Raw genomic sequence first — 25,479 nt, 5'->3', positions numbered from 1 at the left:
GCACAAACGAAACAAATTATAAATGAACATACAAAATTTAACAATGTATTCCAGATAATTACAATAACCATATTTGTAATCATATTAATAAGTTTAACACTGTATTTAACATATTAATTCAAAAGCATACCTAAGGAATTAATCATAAAATATAAAAAACCAAAAGTAGAAGAAACACCTACAAAAATAGAACATACACTAATTGTAAAAGAAGAAAATATTACACTATACCCAAATTTAAACACCTGAGGACAGGCACTTTTCTAATGGTTGGCGGAGTGGCATATCCATAGTCGCACCCACCCTTTAACATAACTTAGCACACAAGCATAAGCATAAGTATAAACATTTCCAATATTGTAAACAAAAAGCCTGGTGATAACATCGACATTGGTCAAGATCAAACTGTCCCCCTTTGGTAGACATAAACAATTCACCCTAAATATCACGCCACTGTCAATGTTCCCATCAGAGTACTATCCCACGCATAATTGCTGACGCAGCTCAAACTTCACTCAATTTTGACTCAAACTCTCTCAAAACGAAGTTTGCTAAGCGACCGCAACAGATAAATGAATTAGTCAAGATTCGGGAATCAAATCTGAATGTACTCATCATAAGTAGTAGCCGTTAAGTGAAAATAGAGAATTGAAATATATTTTTTTAAAGTAATTAAACGTGCAAAACTTAATTATATATATCTAATTGTACATAAGTACAAAAACATTACTAAGCTTTGAGAATATACGAGAATTTTAAATTGAAAAGAGGAAATTAAAAAGTAATAATTCGTTCAGTTAGAATACAAAGATAATTAAAACATAATTATACACACTGAGATTCTTGTATATGAATACAATGAAATCAGGAGTTTAATTGAGGAGTGGCAGCATAAACTCACAAGCTTACACAGAGTCCAAACTTCAGACATTTTACAACGTCTAAGGGATAACCTGGTAAGCTTGAACGAAAAGTACAATCTCCAGCTTTATTTACCATCGGCATTAAACACGCCGGTAACATTTGATAAGTCACTCCTGACAAACGACCAAGTAGAAGACACAAAATTAGTAAACATGGCACAAACAGTTGTAGAATTTATCAAGCTAGCCACATCTCTGATACCAGAGTTTGACGGTAAGCCGGAAAATCTACAAAGTTTTCTAGATTCTTTGAATTTAATAAGTAATGAGCAGACAATTGCTGCAATCATTACGCAACTATCAAATGCAGTAAAAGGAGAATCGGTAGAAGTTGTATCTGCTAAGCTTCTTAATCTGCAACAGAAAAATAAAACGGCTAACCAATACACCCAAGAGGTGGAAAAACTGGTAAAGGCCCTTGAAGGCGCCTATATCAGTGAAGGTCTAAGCCAATCCCTAGCAAACAAATACAGCACTACAACAGCTGTAAAAGCTATGACCCCAAATTGTTCAATTGATAAGGTAAAACTTATCATGCAGGCAGGCACATTCAATAACATGAATGATGCCATTTCCAAATTTGTCAATAGTTGCACAGAAGCAACCGGACTAACCAATACTATCCTTTATTACCAAAATTACTATCCTCGTGGTGGAAACCGCGGAAGAGGTAATTATAGAGGCCGACCATACAACAGAGGCGCCTACAGAAATAATAATAATGGTAATAGAAACAATGATAACAGAGGCAATCCTCGAGGCGGCTCATATAGAGGTGGCTCAAACAGAGGAAGACAGCAAAACCAGATCCGAGTTACACAAGGCAATTCGGAAAACCAACAAACCCCCTTGAGCAACGAGTAATAAACATTTATCATATAAATCTAAGTCTCAGTAGTCTCATCAAAATATACAATAAGAAAAATAATATACCATTGACTCTGCTAGTAGATACAGGAGCAAATGTCTCAATTTTAAAGAACAATAAAACAGATTCAAATGTAAATCAAAACTATAAAACTAGTATAACAGGAATTGGACAGGGAACAATAGAGTCAATTGGACAATCCACAATTGATCTACTTTTCGATTACTTCGTAATCAGTCACAATTTCCAAATAGTCCACAATGAATTTCCCATACCTTGCGATGGAATTCTTGGACTAGACTTCATCAGAAAATTCAATTGCATAATAGATTACCAACATGATGAACTCATCATGAAACCAGAATCACTTAATTATCAAATACATGTACCGCTATTACATAATGATATTGATAACTCAATATTGTTACCAGCTAGATCAGAAGTTATAAGAAAAATTACGCTTCTGACAAATGAAGATACAGTTCTTATACCAAACCAAGAAATACACCCTGGGGTAATAATAGCAAACAGTATCGAAAAAAGTAATAGCGCAATAGTCCGTATTTTTAATACAAATAGTAAACATATAAAAATTCAAAACCCCGAAGTAAAATTTGAGTCATTACAACAATATGACATCAAAATAAATAACATAAATACCGGCAATAGAACAGATGAAGTCATAAATAAATTAAATTTCCCTGAACAATTTAAAAACAAGCTTACTGACTTATGTACCAAATACAGTGACATATTTGGTCTAGAAACAGAAGCAGTTTCAAGTAACAATTTTTATAAACAGAAATTAAGATTAGCAGACAAAACACCCGTATATATTAAAAACTACAGAAATGCAGAAACAGAAAAGCCAGAAATTAACAGGCAGGTCGAAAAACTAATAAAAGATGGTATAGTAGAACCATCTATCTCAGAATACAATAGCCCACTTCTCTTGGTACCCAAGAAATCTCTCCCAAATTCAAAGGAGAAAAAATGGCGTTTAGTAGTTGATTATCGCCAAATTAACAAAAAACTTTTAGCAGATAAATATCCACTGCCAAGAATTGAGGAAATACTTGACCAATTAGGACGAGCTAAATATTTTTCATGTCTCGATCTTGTGTCAGGTTTTCACCAAATTGAACTAGACGAAAAATCTAGAAATATAACATCATTTTCAACGAGCACTGGCTCTTATCGCTTCACGCGGTTACCATATGGTCTTAAGGTAGCACCAAATTCATTTATGCGAATGATGACACTCGCATTTTCAGGCCTAGAGCCATCCCAAGCATTTCTCTATATGGATGACCTAGTAGTTATCGGCTGCTCAGAGCAGCACATGTTCAAGAACTTGACAAGCATATTTGATCTTTGTCGAAAACATAATTTAAAATTAAACCCAGAGAAATGTTCGTTTTTCATGCACGAGGTAACATTCCTTGGGCATAAGTGCACAGACCATGGCATCCTTCCAGATGACAAAAAGTACGATGTTATAAAAAACTATCCAACCCCTACTGATGCGGATAGTGCACGACGTTTCGTCGCGTTCTGTAATTACTACAGAAGATTTATACACAACTTCGCACAACACTCACGTCATTTGACTAGATTGTGCAGAAAGAATGTCCAATTCGAATGGAAAAAAGAATGCGAAGATGCATTTAAATATTTAAAAAAGGCATTAATGAAACCAACATTATTGCAATACCCTGACTTCAGCAAAGAATTTTGCATAACCACAGATGCAAGTAAACATGCATGTGGTGCTGTACTATCCCAAGAGTACAACGGTGTACAATTGCCAATTGCATACGCATCCCGAGCTTTCACACAGGGAGAAAGCAATAAATCAACTACAGAGCAGGAATTAGCTGCTATACATTGGGCAATAAAACACTTCAGACCATATGTTTATGGAAGGCATTTCTTAGTTAAAACAGACCATAGACCCTTAACATATTTGTTTTCGATGAAAAATCCCACATCAAAATTAACCAGAATGAGACTAGACTTAGAAGAATACCAATTCACGGTAGAATACCTCAAGGGGAAAGATAACCATGTAGCGGATGCATTATCCCGCATAAGCATAGAGACACTAATTGACATGAATTGGAAAATATTAATGGTTCAAACAAGATCATCAAAAAGACAGGAAAACATCTGCGCAGATGAGAAAATAAAATTGCAAAAAGATCAAAAAGATCTAAAAGAGCCCAATGTCTATGAAGTCGTTAGTAATAACGACGTAAAGAAATTTGTGAAACTAAAATTCGGTAAAATAAATTGTTTACTTAAAAGAGGAAAACGAATCATTTCACAATTTTCAGTTAATGATTTGTATTCCAATGAAAAATTCGATTTAGGTCAATTTTTTCAAAGGCTTAATTCAGAAGCCGGAATACATAAAATTGCTAACTTACAGTTGTCACCAAATGAACAAATTTTCGAATTTGTATCATTAAATGAATTTAAAAATATGGGCAATAAATATTTAAATACATTAAAAGTAGCGCTACTAACAAAAGTGACACAAATAGACAAAAATGACGAAAGTCAAATAAAAGCAATACTGTCGAAATATCATGATGATCCTATAGAGGGAGGCCATACAGGGATTACGCGTACCTTGTTAAAAATTAAGAAATACTATTACTGGCCCCAAATGACCAAGACTATTACAAAGTATGTGAAAACTTGTGCGAAATGCCAAAGATCAAAAGTGACAACACATACAAAAACTCCTTTAACAATTACAGAAACCCCAATCAATGCTTTTGATAGAGTAATAGTAGACACGATCGGTCCACTACCAAAATCAGAGCAAGGCAACGAATATGCAGTTACACTGATATGTGACTTAACAAAATATCTAGTTGCCATACCTATTCCAAACAAAAGTGCAAAAGTCGTAGCTAAAGCTATATTTGAAGATTTTATTCTGAAATACGGTCCAATGAAGACGTTCATTACGGACATGGGTACAGAATATAAAAATTCAGTTATAGAAGATTTATGTAAGTACCTTGGTATCAAAAACATAACTTCAACAGCACACCACCACCAGACAGTTGGGACAATAGAACGAAGTCATCGAACTTTTAATGAATACATTCGTTCATACATCTCTGCAGACAAATCTGATTGGGATGTCTGGATTCAATATTTCACTTATTGCTTCAACACGACACCATCAGCAACGCATGAGTATTGTCCATACGAACTAGTATTTGGCAGACTACCGAAACAGTTCATAGATTTAAACAATACTAATTACATAGATCCTATTTATAATTTAGATGACTATTCTAAGGAAATAAAGTTTAGATTAGAAATAGCATACAAAAGAGCTAGAATTATGTTAGAAAAAGCCAAGGCTAATAGGAAATTATCATATGATGAAAGAACAAAAAATGTTGAATTAAAAGTAGGAGATAAAGTACTTATAAGAAACGAAACAGGGCACAAATTAGACCCAGTATATTTAGGACCATATATAGTAGAGAAAATAGAAGATAAGGACAACATTTTTATTAAAGATAGTAAAGATAAAAAACAAAAAGTTCATAAGAATAGATTAAAAATTTTTAATTCTTAATAATCCAAAATTTTCTTTATGAATTCGAATTCCAAAAAAAATACACAAAAAAAAAAATAAAATAAAATAAAAATATATGACGGCCTGATCAACCGAATAAAAAAAAAAAAAATTTTTTACAAATAAACGAAATATTACAATAAAATGTATCTTGAAACAAAATTTTTATACCCTTAATACTTTTGTATTTTTATATTCCAACATTTTTAAATTTCATGTTATATCCAAAAAAAAAAAAATTTCAATTTATATTAAAAACAAAAAAAAAAAACCTTAATGATTAAGTTCATTTAATAACTACACATGTATAATGTTACGTTATTTCTCTAAAAGGGGAGGTGTAGTGCGTATATGCCCGTACAGAATACCCTGTATTCAAATATAAAGTATGCAGCACTTTGTTGCATACAATAACAATAATAACGTAAACAAGCCCAGAGCCACTTTATGTATTGGCTCGGTCTCATATTACGCAGCGCGGTTCACTAGCCTCACTAGCTGACCATTTATGCTAACGCTGCAGATCCCACGCTCCGTCTGAGCGCATTCCGTGAGCAATATATATGCTCACTAATACAGGCATATGCGAGCTACTCACTCTCCCTCTCTTTGTAGCATAAGTATATATGTATATCCATAGGCTAAGCGCACATTATCAAAACTGAATAAAATCATTATTAATATCCAAGCCAACCAGCACTGACGTGCTACTGGAATCATTTCAAAACTGTTATATATATACCTATATCACACTTTACTCAACTGGTAAAACTCTGTTGCAAGTCTAAACAAATATAAATATATATGTACATTCAAGCGCATAGCATAAATATGGTCGAAGACACATGCACATACATACATACAGTGCTGCGCAAATAAGTAACATGATGCCACTTGAGCAGGCCAAGACAGCGTGAGACCGTTGACCGACGGATAACCGCTGATCTTGCACTTTAGCCGCTCCAAGAGTGAGCGCCCTTTCGTATGAGTACACCCGCTCTCTCTCTCTCCCCTTGTAGCTGTTAACCGATAACAGCATAAGTATATACATGTCTCCATAGGCTAAGTGCATTATATTGACTTTGAATAAAATCATTCTTATGAACAATGCAAACCAGCACTGACGTGCTTTTATCTATCAGTTTGAAACATTTATAAGTGGAACAGTAGATCGTCCAAAACGTTGGATCGTAGCTCGGTGGGAATCACCTTGTCCATCAGACGAACTAGATGTTGTGCTACATTGCATAGCCCAAATGGCATGGGTCGAAACTGGTATAGGGGCCTACCTGGTACGGTAAATGCGATATAGGGCCTATTTCTCAGAACCTCAGATCTACACTGCAGATGTAGTAGCTCTGGTCTATCCTAGATAAGATGCCTTCTATACAGGGTTGTGGATCCGCATCTTTTACTGTCAAATTGTTGAGCTTGCGTGCATCGAGGCAAAGACGGTTTTTACCCAGTCTTCGCACTACTGTTGTACGGTTACTTCATGAGCTGTTGCACTCTTCTATAACCCCCAAACCCAACATTTTATTTACTTCATCATCCATTATTGTCTGCATCGCTGGCGATAACGGGTAGGGTCTATCTTTCAACGGTTGGGCACCTTAGGGCACCTACTAAGTCGATAGTGTCTTTCTCTAAGTACATCGTTGCTGATCCGCTACGTACAAAAGACAAAAACTTCCGCTTGACGGAGGCGGTAAAAACTCTATCCTTTCTTCCCTAGACAAGTCCCATGAAATCGGCTCACTTTCGAGTTCTTCCTCTTCTTCCGCATAGTGCGTCATTGACACGGCCAAAAGCTGTTCCACTTGGCGTTCCGTGGAGATAAGCTTCTCGGAACCCAAAATGTCTGGGGCTAGGTTAAGGGCAGATAAAAAACCTTATATTTGTATCCATTATTCCTCTTTCCCAGCGGATTTGACTATAGAAACGTAAGGTTGCACCGTAACTCCTAGCTCTTCGATCAACTCTCGACTTCCTTTTCCCAGCAGACTACCTCTCGCTCCTGTGCCTAAGAGACCTCTTATGTGATCAGTACCCATGAGCACCTCGGTAAATACACACAGTCGATTTTTTCGCTTCTTGTGACCACGTCTAACGTCTTCTTTATTATTTCTAAGTATTTTCTCCATCTATCTTTAGGAGCTAAATGCCTAATTTAATTTAAACCCGATGCGGACTGCATCCCCGATCGTCAGTCGCCCTGCCTCTTTACGCTCACCCAACCGTTTCGCAAGCGTTCAAGACATTTGGGCGAAATGGTGCTTAGAAAGTCTCATTTAAAACAAAACAGTTTTGCGTTCGGTACAATTTCTCGAGCGGGCACCCTATGTACCTACGCTCTCCACCTTATTTACGCTCAAGGCAGTGGATCCTGAGCTATGCGAAATTTTGGGCGCTCTAAGGTGCTTAGGGCCCTCAGCGATATACCTAGAGACTCCCCATGCAACAAACTTTGACCACCGTTTTCCTCTACTTGCTGGTCGAGTTTTCCTAAACACAGTTTTAGTCTTCATTCTCCCCCCAAGAGAGAAAGCTCCAGAAATTGCAGCTTCGTCGCCTTTACGTTTGGCGCTGCGGGTTCGCCGGCGTTCACTTATTCAGTCAGCCATAAAAAATTCATTAATACATATAGATTTATATACTTATAACATTTTTAGATTGTCAATAATTTTACTAACGCATTAGTTCACCTCGCACTAAGATCATTGGAATATGCTTTGCGCCCTACAGTGACAGAACTACAACAAGATTAATCATTTCAACAGAAAAACACTTGCAATGTTGAAAAGAGCCAGAAGTGACTATATTCATTACAAAAAAAACACCAAAATGTGTAGTGTTGTAAAACACTTGTGATATATTAAACATCTAACTGGTGCGACGTTTGCACATTTTTAAATAAGGGTTTTGTCGTTAGAAATTTTAATTTTGTTTGACACAGCTGAGACGTGAGGGACCTGCGAAAACTACTAAATACTTGTGTATTTACTTACTTGTCTGATAAGAGAAGCATATGTAAATGGTGGACGAACGTCGGCGTTTTTATAGAACTCTCTATTGCGTTGTATTTCTGTAAATAAGAAAATCGTGGGAATAAGTTAAATTTATAAAATACAAAAATATAGCCTTGTGTGTTTGTATTTACATTTGACCTTGCATAACAAAGTATTTATCTTTATTATCGGACAACACTATGGCCCAAGTTTGTTTTGGCTTAAGTGCAATACTAGTAATGGACAACTGTAACATAACCTAACTCTAAATTCGGTTAGGTTTTTTAACTAATCCGGTATTCATTTTTTACTGGCAGAGAACATATTGATATTGTGCAACGAACTGAATGCTGCAACTTGATTTATATCCTCTTCAAATCCTTTCTTACCCAGAACCTAATGGGTAAGAATAGTCAAAAAAAATGTTTGTAATATTTGTTGAAGCATTTAAGTTGTAATGTGATAAAATGAAATATGTAAAGAGAACACCAATGTTGACTTGCAGAGCTCTTAATTTACCCAAAGAGCACTCTTAGTCGTTAGTCTTGTAGTGTGATTATATTTAGCAACGACCATCTGACCAATTCTCTCGTGTGGTCGTTTTTGAGTTTTCTAGGTTCTGAGATCCTTGCGTTCATACATACGGACGGACAGACGGACGGACAGACGGACGGACAGACAGACGGACATGGCTAGATCGACTCGGCTTGTGATGCTGATCAAGAATATATATACTTTATGGGGTCGGAGATGCTTGTTGCTGCCTGTTTCATACATTTGCACAAAAACATGATGCCGTTTTTACACATTTTCAATGGGTTCAGGGTATAAGAATAAATTTTAAGATATACAAAAATTGTTCCCTCTGTAGGGCTCGAACTCGCAACAGCCACACCAATAATTTAGAATTAATGAGAAAAAAACGAATTAAAATAGCAGTACACAAAACAATACAATGTCAATTGCAATGCCGTTGATAGAATTCGATGAAGACGCGCATGAATGTGTGTGCCTTAAACTTGTGACTATCCAAAACACGTTTTCTTTAATAACTTCTGTGTTTCTTAACCCATCTTGATAAAATTATCAACAGTATATCTTATTCTGCTATAGAATATTTGTGTTAAAGTCAATTGTATTAAAATTGTGGCTTAAATTGAAGGGCAGTACAAGTTGGTGTATTATCTTGATTTATAGCTATGTGGTGATAGCTATAAATGAAAGATACTTGTTATATGTATACTATTCAAGGAACTATTTGTAACATTTTTTGTCTCTTATTATTTATGAAATTTGCTTTAAAAACACTATTTCGATATCGATTATCATCGATTGCTTGGAAACGGATTAAGTTATCGATTATCGGAAACAAACTCGTACTGTGCATGGACCTTGCGTTCATACATACGAACGGACAGGCGGACGGACGGACATGGCTATACGACTCGGCTGTTGATGCTGATAGGGTCGGAGATGCTTCCTTCTGCCTGTTATATACCTTTGCACAAAAACAATATACCCTGTTTACCCTTTTGTGATGGGCTCAGAGTACAAAAAGTTCAGGAGTGTTTGTGCATATCTAGGCGCAATGGCAGCGGTTTGATTTTCAAACGTGCCGTGTTCGTAACTGCAAGGGAACACTATATTTGTGAGTTTTACAGAGCCAGCTTAAGCCGTTAGATATTTTATTGTCGCGGATGTTGTGCAGCTGCTGTTGCTAAGCAGAATTTTGGAGCACAGGCTATTGCCATCAACTATTTATCTGGCAACTTCATATTGGTACAAATATTATTCTGTGAATTGATTTGATTTTGTGCAATGTGTCCACGCTTAATGATAGAAATACTAAATACGCTAAGTCCAGCTCGAACATAATCGCGACTTTTCAAAAGAATGATAAGGTTCTTGGCGATATTAAGCGATTAAAGACTGAATTTGAAGATAAGTCAATTTCTTGAAGGGCACATTGAAAAGATCATGGATATTGAAACTGGCGTCGATATATTGAACCCTAGCAACGATGCTACGGCAACAATGGAAGATGTGTATATTAATACAATGGCTTTATATCTGTCGGCCATTAATAAAGTGGAACGTCCCAGTCATATCATCAACTGTTTAAAACAGGGGAATACAAATACAAATACAAATACAAATACAAATACAAATACAAATACAAATACAAATACAAATACAAATACAAATACAAATACAAATACAAATACAAATACAAATACAAATACAAATACAAATACAAATACAAATACAAATACAAATACAAATACAAATACAAATACAAATACAAATACAAATACAAATACAAATACAAATACAAATACAAATACAAATACAAATACAAATACAAATACAAATACAAATACAAATACAAATACAAATACAAATACAAATACAAATACAAATACAAATACAAATACAAATACAAATACAAATACAAATACAAATACAAATACAAATACAAATACAAATACAAATACAAATACAAATACAAATACAAATACAAATACAAATACAAATACAAATACAAATACAAATACAAATACAAATACAAATACAAATACAAATACAAATACAAATACAAATACAAATACAAATACAAATACAAATACAAATACAAATACAAATACAAATACAAATACAAATACAAATACAAATGCAAATATCCTTGTTATAATCATCACAGAGAATCCTGAAAGGTTCAAGCAAGGCATACTTAGTTGAGAAAAATTGAAACGAAATTGAAATGAAACGGGTGTAAAATTACGTGTTTGTCTAGTAGGGATAGAGAAATTTAATTGGCTGGTCAACATAGAAGAGTCGATTTCACCAGTAATTACTTTATGGATAAATGTTACACCAAGCATGGTTCTACGATTACTTAAGGAAAGAAGATTAATTATCAGAAGTCTGCTAGAGTATGACATTTTAAACCACGAAGGGCAAACAGCAAGAGTTGTTTCTGAACGGATTTAATTCTGTCTTGATGGATAGAATATTGTAGTCACCAGATACATGAGGCATACTCAAGTATAGGTTGGACCAAAGATATGTAAGGCAGATCGTCAAAATACATTAATACTCGAGAGTGAGACAGTATCGAAGGAAGATCATTAATGAAAAGAGTAAAGAGTAGCGGGCCAAGCTGACTGCCTTGAGGAATACCGAAAGTCACAAGAATACTTTTAGAAATCAAATTTCTGAAAATAACCTTTTGGGTTCTGTTACGCAAAAACTCTGAAATCCAGTTCAAGAGATTGTCTGGGAACCCGAGGAGGCATAATTTATGAAGCAGCAAAGAGCGGTTGACAGAGTCGAAAGCCTTACTGAAATCAGTATAGATGCCGTCAGTCTGCATTCTTTTCTTAAACATCATCTTAAACATCATTACTATCAATTACAATCGAAGTAAACTGAGAAGTTTAGTGGTTGTAGATCTGCGCTTCACGAACCCATGCTGGGAAGGTGAAATAATCGAACTCCATAAATGTGGTAGTAGAGATGTTATAATTCCTTCAAAGCCTTTCGGTATAGCGGATAATTTGGAAATACCTCTTTAGTGTTCGACATCGGATTTACCTTACAAATGGTCGGAAAAGATGAAGTATTTATGGACTATTCAAAAAGTCTTATAACAGGTCTACATAGTTCTGCAGCACAGTACCTGAGCAGACAAGCCGGAACACCATCATGGCCCGGTGAGTAAACCGGCTTGATTGTCTTAAGGTCGCAGGGAAGCAAACTTTCCGTAATATTGGGATGAAAGATGCAGTTTGATCTCTATAACTGATAAGGATAAGGCTGATTTTCATTATACCTAGAGGAGGAGTAGGTAGTTTGAAAGAAGTTTGCGAACAGATCGGCTATGCCTGGATCTCATCTGTAAACTTAACCGAAGAGGGCAAAATGGATGTTTAAAATTGATAAAGTTAAAAAATTGATTAAGATTATGTGAAACTTGGAGACAACAACGGCGAAGGTAATCGAAGGTAATAGCAGATCGAATTTTGAGTAGAAAAATTTGATCGGGCAACTGCAACTGCATAACGGAAGTAATCAGAGTGATTTCCCGATTTCTTTTACTTGTTATAACACCTCGACTTCACATTTTTTAATCTCATAAGTTCACTTGAGAACCAGGGAGGCCTATCAGGCTTCGCTGGGTGATCAAGAGGAACGCAGACATCAAACAACCAGTACAAGGTATCATAAAATAGTTTAATGGCAACATCAATGTCTGCACAATTGTACAGTTGGGACCAGTTTCCTTGCAGAATAAGATCGTTTAGCTTATGAAAATCAGCCTTTCGGAAACAACGGACTTTTTCAACTAATTACGATTCCTTGATAGTGTGTATTTTTTCTACTCTTCCGTTGGCTTATGGGCGGTATGACGTTGTTCGCAGATACAGATGGATCCCGTTTACAGTGTAAGCTCCTCGAACAATTTAGATTCAAACTGTCTGCTTTAATCGGTAGTTATTAAGTGTGGCATAGTGTGCGATCCAACCATACAATAGAGCATTAGCTACCGTCTCTGCGGCTATGTCTGCTTTTGGGACTGCGTACGAATCGGTCAATGTACGTCAGACAGTACATGTCGTTTTTTGACAGTGGAAAAAGGCCAATGAGATCAATGTTGATTTTACTTTTTAAGCGCTGTTTTGTTGTGCCTGTTGACTTTAAACTGCTGGCAGCTGATACAGCTGTTGGCCATGTGAGCAATGTTTCTTTCCATGTCTTTCCAGACGAAAAGTTCGGTTATAAGTTTCCCTGTAGAGCGCTTACCTGGGTGCGATAAATTATGAATCGAATTGAAGTAGCTGCGTGTGATATATGGACGAATTCGATTTGATGAAATGTCACAATACAACAACGCCTTTGTGGGAAGAATTCTCAATTAGCTGTTTCAATTCAGCTTCTGGTTGTTGATTTAAAGCTAGCTTCTTAAAATCTTGTTGATCGTCGTTAAGAATCGCTTCTACTCTGTACAGTGTGTCTGCGACGACCTTGTTTTTGCCAGCGATGTCCTGAATATCCTTTGTATATTTGCTGATAAACCTGAACAATCTGGATACTGCAAAAAATCAAAGGTGAGCGGCCTGAGGCCGCCCTTCTATTATATGTGAAAAGACCTTGATAGACAGAAAAATAATGTTTTTTTCCGATGTAGGAAGGAAAAAAAAATGATTGCTTGAATCCGATCATTGGCCGCTGTTATACCGGTCTTCGTGACATGATAGCCAAGGAAATCCCCTTGCGATTGCCCAAAGATGGATTTTGAGGCGCTTATGCGTGGTCCATGCTGACAAACAAAGTTGTCATATTATTTCGCTGTTTCCATTAGCAATTCGCCGCCGCTCCACAGCACTCCATATCACTTCTGTTTAAGGGGATGGTGGTACACAAGGACAATATAAAACAGGCCCTTATGGAATTTCTTACTATTGATTTTTATACCCTTGCAGAGGGTATTATAATTATGTGGTGAAATGTGTAACGCATAGAAAGAGACATCTCCGACCCCATAAAGTATATATATTCTTGATCAGTAGTAACAGCCGAGTCGATAAAGCCATTTGTGTCTATCCATCTGTCTGTTTTAAAGCAATCGTTATGAAACTATACATACACCACTTTTTCTGTTGCACGCAGTACATATGTCAATACCAGCTGGATGGGAATACTATATCGTATAGCTGCCATAGGAACGATGGGTCGGTAATTAGGTTCTTGTATGAAAAATTTATTTGTTTATATAGATATCTTCAACAAACTCGGCATTTATAAGTTTTACCATGCTTCTCATATATGCGCAAAATCCTATCAACATCGGACCACTATACCTTAGAATTGATCAGTAGAAATTAAGTTCTATGAAAATCTTTTATGTTTATCAAGATATCTTGACCAAAATCGGCATTTATTAGTTTTACTTTGCTTCTCAGATATATGCAAAATCCTTTCAACATCGGACGACTTTATCATATAGCTGCTATAGAAACGATCGTTCGAAATTTAGGTTATTGTATGGAAAAAAGTTTCGTTTTTATGAGCATTTTGAAAATGTTCGGTCTGCAAGGGTATTAAGACCTCGGCGTGTTCTCCTCGTTTCTAATAATTTATGCACATCTTTCACTCTACGTATTTAGGGTATTTTCTGTGTATATTTGCTTCTTATTCCCGAAGTTGACATGCAGAGGTTACTAGAGATAGACACCTCCCACGTAAGAAGAGAGTCATATAATATACAGATACAAATAAATTGTCAGACGCAAGAGAAAAAAATCGGTTGACAGACACTGTAAACAAAATTTTGAAATACACCAAAAAAGAAGAAATAGATAGTGGTGACTTGTTTAAAGTCCTTTTAACAAGGAATAGAATGTTGATAACCGATACCTAAACTTTAATACTCATTATCTCCTTACCAAATCAAACATAATAAAGCCGGTCATTTTGGACCAGGAAGATTTCTAATCCGTTCTGGTTGATCAGTCTATAAAAGACTCTGTCACTAGCATTTTCTATTATATAGTGCTACTATTCAAGTTTAACAATCCAACCATATAATACTCTTTACCATAAAATACCCTTTGATCAGATATTCCTGCAACAGAGTCACCATCATCCTCCAGCTGTATCACAACATCGTGGCCGAGTGCGACTCTGAGATAGTTGCGATCACAAGCTGCAAGCCAACAACCAATGCAACCTACTGAGAGCTATCGGCGTTGCCCACATGAAGACTCAACTCAGACATCTGGACAATATCACGAAAATCAGCAATGGAATCGCAATAATAAACAACCGTCCGGTAAAGGTTAGCACAGACAAGGGTCAAAGATAGATGTAGTCGGTACCCATCTTGTGACATTAGACCGCATCGCATTTATGACCTCGTTGCTATTGCAACGGCAAACACCAGCAACTAGGGGACACAACTTTTTTTATATATCCATTAATCAACCATACATACTTTTATACTTGAATCATTACTTTTACAACTATAATATTTAAAAAAAAAAAGAAAGTTATAATTTGCCATTTCAGCAGACCTGCCCGATGTCGCATTTTCATTGACTGCTATGTGTAATCTACCTTTAATTACATGTATACTGTTCACGTCGACTAGAACCAGTTCCGGATTCACTCTGCCGGAAACGAAGAATTTACGCGCTACTCTGAACTATAGGGATTTATATAGGGATATCTAGATAAATTTCTATATATATTTTAAGCACCAATAATGGTGATGACGAGAAGATACACGTTATATATATACTATTCAAGAAGAAACATTTCAAATTTGGTGACTCTAGCTCTTAAAACCTAAGAAATTTGCTCAAAAATCAGGATGTTAATCGGAAAGGCCCCTTAAGGGAAAGTCTGGCACTTGTCAAGGGTGACGGCCAGTTATCTTGTTTCGCTCTCTGCTTTAGGTTTAGTCTGTCAAGCCAAGCTGCTAAGTAGGTCCAGGTGGTATCTGCAGCACCAACTGGGGACCTGGCGCTGGAATGGCCCTAGAACGCTACCTTCTAGAACTCCAGCTTAGATATAGTGTTCGGGGAACTGTTCAATTGTAATATATCCCATGGGGACGTATTGAGTACGTCCTCAATAGTATAGAATATGTAGCACAAAGCGCACGAAGAAACTCCCACAGCAGCAGCTCAGTCACTGCTACTGTTTGTATAAAAAGGAGATATTACGCCAAGCACTGCAAACGGCTAAAAATGGAACCCCTGTCGAAAAACCGTTCGTGCATCCTACACACGGCTCTAAAGGCATTAAAAAAAATTCTTTGTTAACCATGTTTACGGCAACAACACCATTTTCTGTTATATAATCTTTCGACATTAGACGGAATAATCGGTCTCGATCTGCTAACGCAGGTGGTAAGAAACCTATGCCCAAAAGCCAACAGGACCTAAAACTAAATTTGGGACTGAATCTGAGCCGATCCTTTTCCACAGATGTGAGAACGTTATCTTTACCATGATTGACGAGTCGATCGCTCCGATTGCTGATATGGAAAGTTGACAAGAAAGGCACCGACGAGTTTAGGGAAAAGAAAAACGCCTCGGTATCGACTTAAGGAAACTGCACGAACATGCAGAGGGTGTCGAATACCTCATGCCAAACATATCAATGATATTGGCCAATTTAGGGAAAGCTAAGTACTTCACGCCTAGATCTTAAGTCTGGACACCGCCAGTTTTTTTTGGGGGAACGAGCTAAACCAAAAACATCATTTACTGTTTATGGAGGAAGTACGAGTTTTGTCGGCTTCCTTTTGGATTGAAGAATGCAGGCAGTGTCTGACCGCAACAGCCGCACCAGCCGAAAAAAAAAACATTTTCTTCAGCTGGGTTCGAACTCGTAATTGGCCGCGCTACTTTCCGCCGCCTCTATCCAACGGCCACACCATGCACTGAGTCTTAATAAGAAAAAAAAGAATTAAAATAGCAGCACAGAAAACAATATAATCGCAATAGCAATGCTGTTAATAGAATTCAAAGCAGACGAGCATGAATATGGGTGTACATGTATACAGAAATTATTGGAAATTGCGCTTGCTGCTCCAAACTCGAGGCCAGCAATAAAATGCTTTATTTAATAACTTCTGTGTTTCTTAACCGATCTTGATGAAATTTTCTACATCTTATTGTACTATAGAATATTTGTGTATTATCAAAAAGTGAATTTCATTTAAATTATGGCATATATTAGTGGGCAGCATAATTTGATTTTTATACCCTTGCAGAGGGTATTATAATTTTTTCGTGAAATGTGCAACGCATAGAAGGAGACATTTCCGACCCCATAAAGTATATATATTCTTGATCAGTATCAACAGCCGAGTTGATATAGCCATGTAATTCTGTCCGTCTGTCCGTCTGTCTGTTTCTATGCGAAATAGTCTCTCAGTTTTAAAGCTATCTTTATGAAACTTTGCAGAATTCCCTCTTTCTGTTGCACGCAGTTCATATGTCGAAACCAGCTGGATCGGACTACTATATCATATAGCTGCCATAGGAACGATCGGTCGAAAATTAAGTTGTTGTATGGAAACCTGTTTTATTTTTCAAGATATCTTAACCATACTCGGCATTAACTATTTTCCCTGTGCTTCTTAGATACGGGCAAAGCACTATGAGCATTTTGAAAAGGTTGGGTCTGCAAGGGTATTAAATCTTCGGCGTGCCGAAGATAGCACTTCTTTCTCGTTTTACTTGATTTATGGCTATGGGGTAAAAGCGGGGAGGTGGTGGTGGCTATTAAATGAAAGGTACGTGATATATATTTACAAGTCTCAAAGCTACATGTCAAGTTTGGTGACTCTAGCTCTTATTATTTACCAAAATTGCTCAAAGACAAGATTTCTATATCGATATTTATCGATTACTTGGAAACGGGGCAAGTTATCGAATATCGGAAACAAACTCGATCTGCGCGGGCACTAGGGAGACCTACAGCTAAAATTTCAATTTCTAGCTTTTATAGGTTCTGAACGGACGGAAGGACGGACGGACGGACAGACAGACAGACGGATATGGCTAGATCGACTCGGCTAATGATGCTGATCAAGAATATATATACTTTATTGTGTCGGAGATTCCTTCTGCCTGTTACATACATTTGCACAAATACAGTATACCCTGTTCACCCATTTTTAATGGGTTCAGGGTATAAATATTCAAAGCAGTTCAGGAATTATTTGATTGGGAAGCTACTACAGATGCTTTGCGAAAGACTTCGCGTCGATTGCGGAACCTTTGCCTGATATCCTTAAAAGGGGAAAAGGGCCGGTTAGTAGGCATAAGTCAGAAAAAGTTTCGATCGAGCTGAATGAAACACTGCGGCATACGTTCAAAAAACTTCGAAGTATCTTGGCATCAGAAATTCATAGCGAATTCATAGCTTCAGAAACCAAATTATTTTGGAACGGAATTTTATTATATTTGGAAAAAGGACACGGCAGAGAGAGCGCAATAAAGCTCCGTCACCCGCTCTGGGCCCGAAGAAGCCTGAAGAAGTTGATAGTGTGAAGTCGTTGAATTATACATAAACCGATCAGCACAAAGCCCACAAACTTCGAGTTATTTTTAAGCCACAAATTTTTCGTACATAATTATATAAAATCATATAATTTTTCATGGCGCCGACGGGTGGACAGTCTTAAAAGCTAATAAAACGAGAAAGAAGTGCTATCTTCGGCACGCCGAAGATTTAATACCCTTGCAGACCCAACCTTTTCAAAATGCTCATAGTGCTTTGCCCGTATCTAAGAAGCACAGAGAAAATAGTTAATGCCGAGTATGGTTAAGATATCATGAAAAACAAAACAGGTTTCCATACAACAACTTAATTTTCGACCGATCGTTCCTATGGCAGCTATATGATATAGTAGCCCGATGTGAATAAGATTTTGCATAAGTGAAGGGAGCATAGTAAAACTAATAAATGCCGAGTTTGGTCAAGATATCTTGAAAAACAAAAAAATTTCCATACAACAGAATAATTTTCGACCGATCGTTCCTATGGCAGCTATATGATATAGTTGTCCGATCTTAGTAGGATTTTGCATATATATGGGGACCGTAGTAAAACTAATAAATACCGAGTTTGGTTAAGATATCTTGAAACACATAAAAATTTTCCATACAAAAACTTAATTTTCGACCGATCTTTCCTATGGCAGCTATATGATATAGTGGTCCGATCTTAATAGGATTTTGCATATATATGGGGAGCCTAGTAAAACTAATAAATACCGAGTTTGGTCAAGATATCTTGAAAAACATAAAAATTTACCATACAAAAACTTAATTTTCGACCGATCTTTCCTATGGCAGCTATATGATATAGTGGCCCGATCTTAATTGGATTTTGCATATATATGGGGAGCCTAGTAAAACTAATAAATACCGAGTTTGGTCAAGATATCTTGAAAAACATAAAAATTTACCTTACAAAATCTTAATTTTCGACCGATCGTTCCTATGGCAGCTATATGATATAGTGTTCCGATCTTAATAGGATTTTGCATATATATGAAGAGCATAGTACAACTAATAAATGCCGCGTTTGGTCAAGATATCGTGAAAAACATAAAAATTTTCCATACAAAAACTTAATTTTCGACCGATCGTTCCTATGGCAGCTATATGATATAGTTGCCCGATCTTAATAGGATTTTGCGTACATATGGGGAGCGTAGTAAAACTAATAAATACAAAGTTTAGTCAAGATAACTTTATAATTTTTTCATACAAGAACCTACTTTTCGACCGATCGTTCCTATGACAGCTATATGATATAGTGGTCCGATCCAGCTGGTTTTGACATATGACCTGCGTGCAACAGAAAGAGGGAATTCTGCAAAGTTTCATAAAGATAGCTTTAAAACTGAGAGACTAGTTCGCATAGAAACAGACAGACGGACAGACGGACAGAATTACATGGCTATATCAACTCGGCTGTTGATACTGATCAAGAATATATATACTTTATGGGGTCGGAGATGTCTCCTTCTATGCGTTACACATTTCACGACAAAATTATAATACCCTCTGCAAGGGTATAAAAATAATAATACAAGATAATAAAGATAGTAACAAATCAAATAAACTTAAGTTGATAAAGTGGTACTAGCTGTGGGTCGCAGAGTTTATTACATTCAAAGAAAAATAAAATCCTGTCGGCTGGGAACAATTCAAAAATTAATCTATCCTACCATACCAGCTGCAGCCCGTTTCTTTTCGTCCCGCTTTGTGCTAGCGGTGGCTGTGCAGTTGTTGTTGTACGCTTTTTCGTGCGTAAATGTGCTGGCCTCACACAAAGATACAGCGTTAAGATATCAGACTCGAGTAGAAACTTTTGACCCAGATGGGGATTATCGGGCCGAGATCGAAGAATTTCGCATAGCCACAAAAGCTCGTTTAAAGTCCGTTGTAAGGCCTTTCAGTCCTGCAACGCCTGCAGGCATTCTTAGTGGAAAATACTCAAAGTTCAAGAATTTTATTAGCCTCTTCGAAACTCTTTTTCATAACTATCATGTGATTCCGAGTATAGAGAAATTCTATCATCTGATCTCATGTCCCTATCTCTCTATCTCTATCTCTCTTTAGGCACTTTTAGAGCGTTTCAAGTCACCGAGAACAATGATTTCATAGCATTAGAAAGTATACGACAATACATGTCTAATATTCCATGAGAAAATTTCGGCCTGCCAAAGATAACACAACCTTCTGCAGTTTCTTAAGATCCATGATTAATACTGTCTCCGCCATCTATGACTCGCTCCTGTCAAAAGGTAATGACAAAACGATTTCTAACGCGATTCTCATTCACCTCGTTATAAACAAAGTTGACCACACGAAATGGCAGAATCAGCTCGATTATGCAATCATTCTATTTTGGAGTGATTGCGAAACAGCCTTGAATCGTAGGTATCAACACATTTCTGCCGAAGAATCAGCCGAAGTTTCGTCCGATGGCACCAAGCCAGAGTTGAAGGCTGTTTCCAAAAATAATAATCGATTTTCATTTCCGTGCTCTCTGGCTAGTGTCAGAAACGATCAAGTGAACCAGAAATGTTTATATAACGGTTCCGAAGGCCATTCGATACTGAATTGCTCCGCATATGCGGCATTATCAGTACAGCAGCGGCTTGAGTTCACTAGGGCGGCTCCGTTATGTATCAATTGCCTTAGGAAAGAACACACTGTTGCCAGATGTAAGGCAAACTAGTGCAGAGCATGCAGTCGTTCGCACCACACACTGTTGCATAGATACTCTGCCGTTTCCAACACTCGAGCGTTACCACCACCCCTTCTCTTCGCACAGGATCAACCATCCACCTGACATACTATGCAAATTATCCAATTAGTGTCGACTAATTGGAAAAAAATATTTTTATTGTGGGAGGCTGGAAGCTTCCGCTTTATTTGAATCCAAAATTATAACTGAAGTACAATTATGAACTTATGCTGCGAGTCAGCTGTGATTATGCTAAAGCTTCTTTCCTTAAAGTTCAAAAGCTCGTGAGGCGGCTTGCGTAAGCTAAATGCTTGAAGATATGTTTACGGTAGGAGTTTCGCACAGAAGCTGGGTCTTTAGTCAACGTTTAGGGAGTGCGCATAAGAATCTGAATCTTTAGTTTACGTTATGAATTGCGCATGAGAATCTTGGTCTTTAACATTAAATTTGTTCGTTTAATTGATTTAATATGTCTTTCTGTTTCTGTGGTTGGAATGTTATAGTAATTTTGATTACTTGACGATTTTAATATTTTGAGGGGATTTAAGTATATTAAAGGGCAACGTTTAAGAAGCTTTATCATAATAAAACTAATAATAAATACTTGACATGTAGCTTCTAGAATAGTATACATTCTGTGAAATACCTACCCGGAAATTGGAAATAAAACACAAACAACTTATCAATCAACTACATTTATTATATCCCCTTCAAAATAGGCCCCTTCTATTGCCTCAGAACACTTCTTCCAACGAACAATCCAATCATCGAAACACTTTTTAAAGCTATTTCCCGGGATGGCCTTCAGTTCTCGTTGCGAATTAGTTTTGATGTCTTCAATGCTCTCAAAACGGGTTCCACGAAGTGGTAATTTGAGTTTTGGAAACAGGAAAAAGTCACAGGGGGCCATATCTGGAGAGTACGGTGGTTGTTCGATGATATTTGTTGAATTTTTGTTCAAAAACTCGTTCACTTTTTGAAGAAAATTCAGATCTTTTGGCACCAATCGCGCTGCGACTTTCCGCAAAAACATCATCCAAACATCCAAAACATCAACTAAAATATGGCGAGCGGTCTCATGAGACATGTTCATTTCTTGGGCTATCTCTCGCAAACTATAATGACGATTTTCGAGCACCATTTCCTTTATTTTGTCGACGTTTTCTGCAGTTGAGGAGGTCGAAGGCCGTCCTGAACGTGGCAACTCGTTCACTTCTTCTCGCCCCTCTTTGAACGATTTATACCAATCGTAAACTTGAGTTTTCGACATGGTTGAATCACCAAATGTTTTTTTCAACATTTTCAACGTTTTGGCACAAGAAATTTCGTTTGAAACACAAAATTTCACACAAACTCTTTGTTCGATATTTTTATCCATAGTAAAAATCGCAACGCACACAAAAGGTTGACTTGTTCCTAATGACGCCGTAACTAAACTAAATGACACATAGCAATAAAAATGCACGGAATAGTGGCTGACAGTTGTGCAAACCTAGGAAAAAAAATTTTTTTAAATATTCTCAGAAGGAAAATTTAAAACGGGAATTTCCGGGTACTTATTTGACAGAATGTATATATATCAAGTATCTTTCATTTTATACCTATCGCCACCTCCCCGCTACCATCACAAAGTATAAATCATGTTAATTATCCTACTTGTATTGCCCATCAATTTGAGTTTATATGCAATTGACTTTTTGAGAATACACAATTATTCAATATTCTATTCTACAATAAGATGTACTGTCGAAAATTTCATTAAGATCGGTTGAGAAACACAAAGTTAGCAGCAGCTAGCGCAAATTCCAAGAATTTCTGTATACATGTACACACACATTCATGCGCGTCGGCTTTGAATTCTATCAACAGCATTGCAATTGCGTTTGTATTGTTTTCTGTGCTGCTATTTTAAGTGGTTTTTTTCTTATTAAAACTCAATTATTGGTGTGGCTTTTGAGTAAAGGCGGTGGCAAGTGGTGCGGTTAGTTGCGAGTTCGAACCCTGAAAAGGGAACAATTTTTTTTATATTTTAATTTTTCTTTATTACTACTTAAGTAAACGAGTGCGTAGCGCGAACTGCATTTGTTGTTGGAAGAAGAGGGTTAGAGGGTATCCACTAGTCGGGTCCCCATAAAGTATATATATTCTTGATCAGCATCATTAGCCGAGTCGATCTGGCCATATCCGTCCGTCCGTCCGTCCGTTCATACATATGAACGCAAGCATCTCAGAACCTATAGGAGCTAGAGACTAGAAATTTTAGCTGTAGGACCTCCTAGTGCCCGCGCAAATCGAGTCTATTTCCGATATTCGATACCTTGCCCCGTTTCCAAGTAATCGATATTGAAATCCTGTTTTTTTTTTAGCAATTTCGGCAAATAATATGAGCCATAATATATGATGACTCTGGTCACCAAACTTGACATGTAGCTTCTAGAATAGTATATATATATCAAGTATCTTTCATTTTATACCTATCGCCACCTCCCCGCTACCACCGCAAAGCTATAAATCAAGTTAATTATCCAACTTTTATTGCCCATCAATTTAAGCCACAATTTATATGCAATTGAATTTTTGAGAATACACAAATATTCTTTATTCTATTCTACAATAAGATATACTGTCGAAAATTTCATGAAGATCGGTTAAGCAGCATAGCTGCTGCGCAAATTCCAAGAATTTCTGTATGCATGTACACACACACACATTCATGAACGTCTGCTTTGATTTCTATCAACAGCATTGCAATTGCGATTGTATTGTTTTCTGTGCTGTTATTTTAATTGGCTTTTTTCTCAATAGAGCTCAATTATTGGTGTGGCCCTTGAGTAGAGGCAGCGGTAAGTGGTGCGGTAAGTTGCGAATTCGAACCCTGCCAAGGGAACAATTTTTTTTTTTATTTTCATTTTTCTTTATTACTACTAAATCAAACGAGCGTGTAGCGCGAGCTGCATTTGGTGTTGGGTATCCCCTAGTCGGGAGCTCACGACTAGAACCTCTTACTTGTTTTTCATAAATTATTTCACCTACTTGGTAATTTTTTGGTGACCTCTTTTCGTTATGATACTCTAACATATAATAATTATAATATGTCACATGGTTTTGTTGGGTTGTTGATTGAATTGTGTTGTTATATTCTTTAACTGCTCGGTAAACGACTTCGGAATGATTATATTGTATTCTTCTTGAATACAACAAGAAATTTCGATAATTGTTGAATGAACTCTTTCTACCTGACCGTTGCTTAAACTGTGTCTGGGATCTGCATGATAAATCGTTATACCTGACCGAGACATTGATGATTTAAATTGTGCTGATGAAAACGTAGGTTCGTTGTCCATCATTATGGATTTAACAAAAGGAAAAGTTTGGATAAGTTCCAACACTTTGTTTGCCATATCTGATTTGTTATTGATTTGCTTTATCACTAAAAATTTGGAATATGCGTCTAAGCACGTCATGAATGTTAAGTTTTAAGCATAAAAAATGTCAATATGTAATTGCTTACCTTCTCTTTCCGGAATAGAAGCTTTGGAAATAGGAATTTGCTTCGGGTTTGTATGTGTTGTTTAAGATTTTTGTATAATGTTGGCCAATAATAGTATTTAAAAATTTGCATATGATTTTCATCCAAACCTCTATGAGCACGAGCGTGTGTTTCTTTTATTATAATTTCTTGGTCGTTTTTATTTTCGATAAATTATTTTGTGTACTGTGCCGTATTCTATAATATTTCTTGTTTTGATGAATACTTCATATTTTTCGTGAATTGTTATATTGTTTTTGGAAACAAGTAATTGTTGTTTAAATTGGTTCAATGGTTTTTAAGTTTCTTCAAGTACGTTTTTATAACTACTGTCGGCTAAATGGATAGTTTCATTATCGGACGACGGTTCTTCTTCGGAAACGAGATTATATATTTTGGAAATGTGATTGATCATTACCCTTGATAACGCGTCACCGACGACGTTGGTTGATCCTGGTTTGTAAAATATTTTAGGGGAAAATTCTTCTTTAAATGCATGCCATCTTTTCATTTTTGAATTAGGATTTCGTGCAGGAACTGCAAAATGGTCTGTTTGGATTTCTAAATTTGTAACACCATACAGATAATTCCTAAGGTTTTTTAATGCCCATACTATGGTGTATAGTTCCCTTTCATTTGTGGCGTAATTTCATTCTGTTTTATTTAAGGTTTTTTAAACAAAGATGATTGGTTTGTTTTCCTGTGAATCGCCTATGGCGATGTCGGAAGTGTCCGTGGTGAGAATGAAATTATTTGTACAGTCTGGT

At 36.6% G+C, this 25,479-nt stretch overlaps 1 long non-coding RNA gene across 1 annotated transcript in view; it reads right to left on the bottom strand.

Annotated features, from left to right (window-relative positions):
• The window catches only part of LOC135435138 (uncharacterized), a 154,915-nt gene that overhangs the window by 28,454 nt on the left and 100,982 nt on the right, over positions 1-25,479 (bottom strand). Inside the window, exon 2 of the long non-coding RNA XR_010437341.1 lies at positions 8,404-8,480. This is a non-coding gene — a long non-coding RNA (uncharacterized LOC135435138). The remainder of the gene's footprint in view (positions 1-8,403; positions 8,481-25,479) is intronic.

The sequence above is a fragment of the Drosophila montana genome, unplaced genomic scaffold (assembly GCF_035044405.1).
Source record: "Drosophila montana isolate Dmon_TW-CO22-7 unplaced genomic scaffold, ASM3504440v1 contig_3519_1, whole genome shotgun sequence".
Classification (NCBI taxonomy): domain Eukaryota; kingdom Metazoa; phylum Arthropoda; class Insecta; order Diptera; family Drosophilidae; genus Drosophila; species Drosophila montana.
This window is presented reverse-complemented; position numbering and strand designations above follow the sequence as displayed.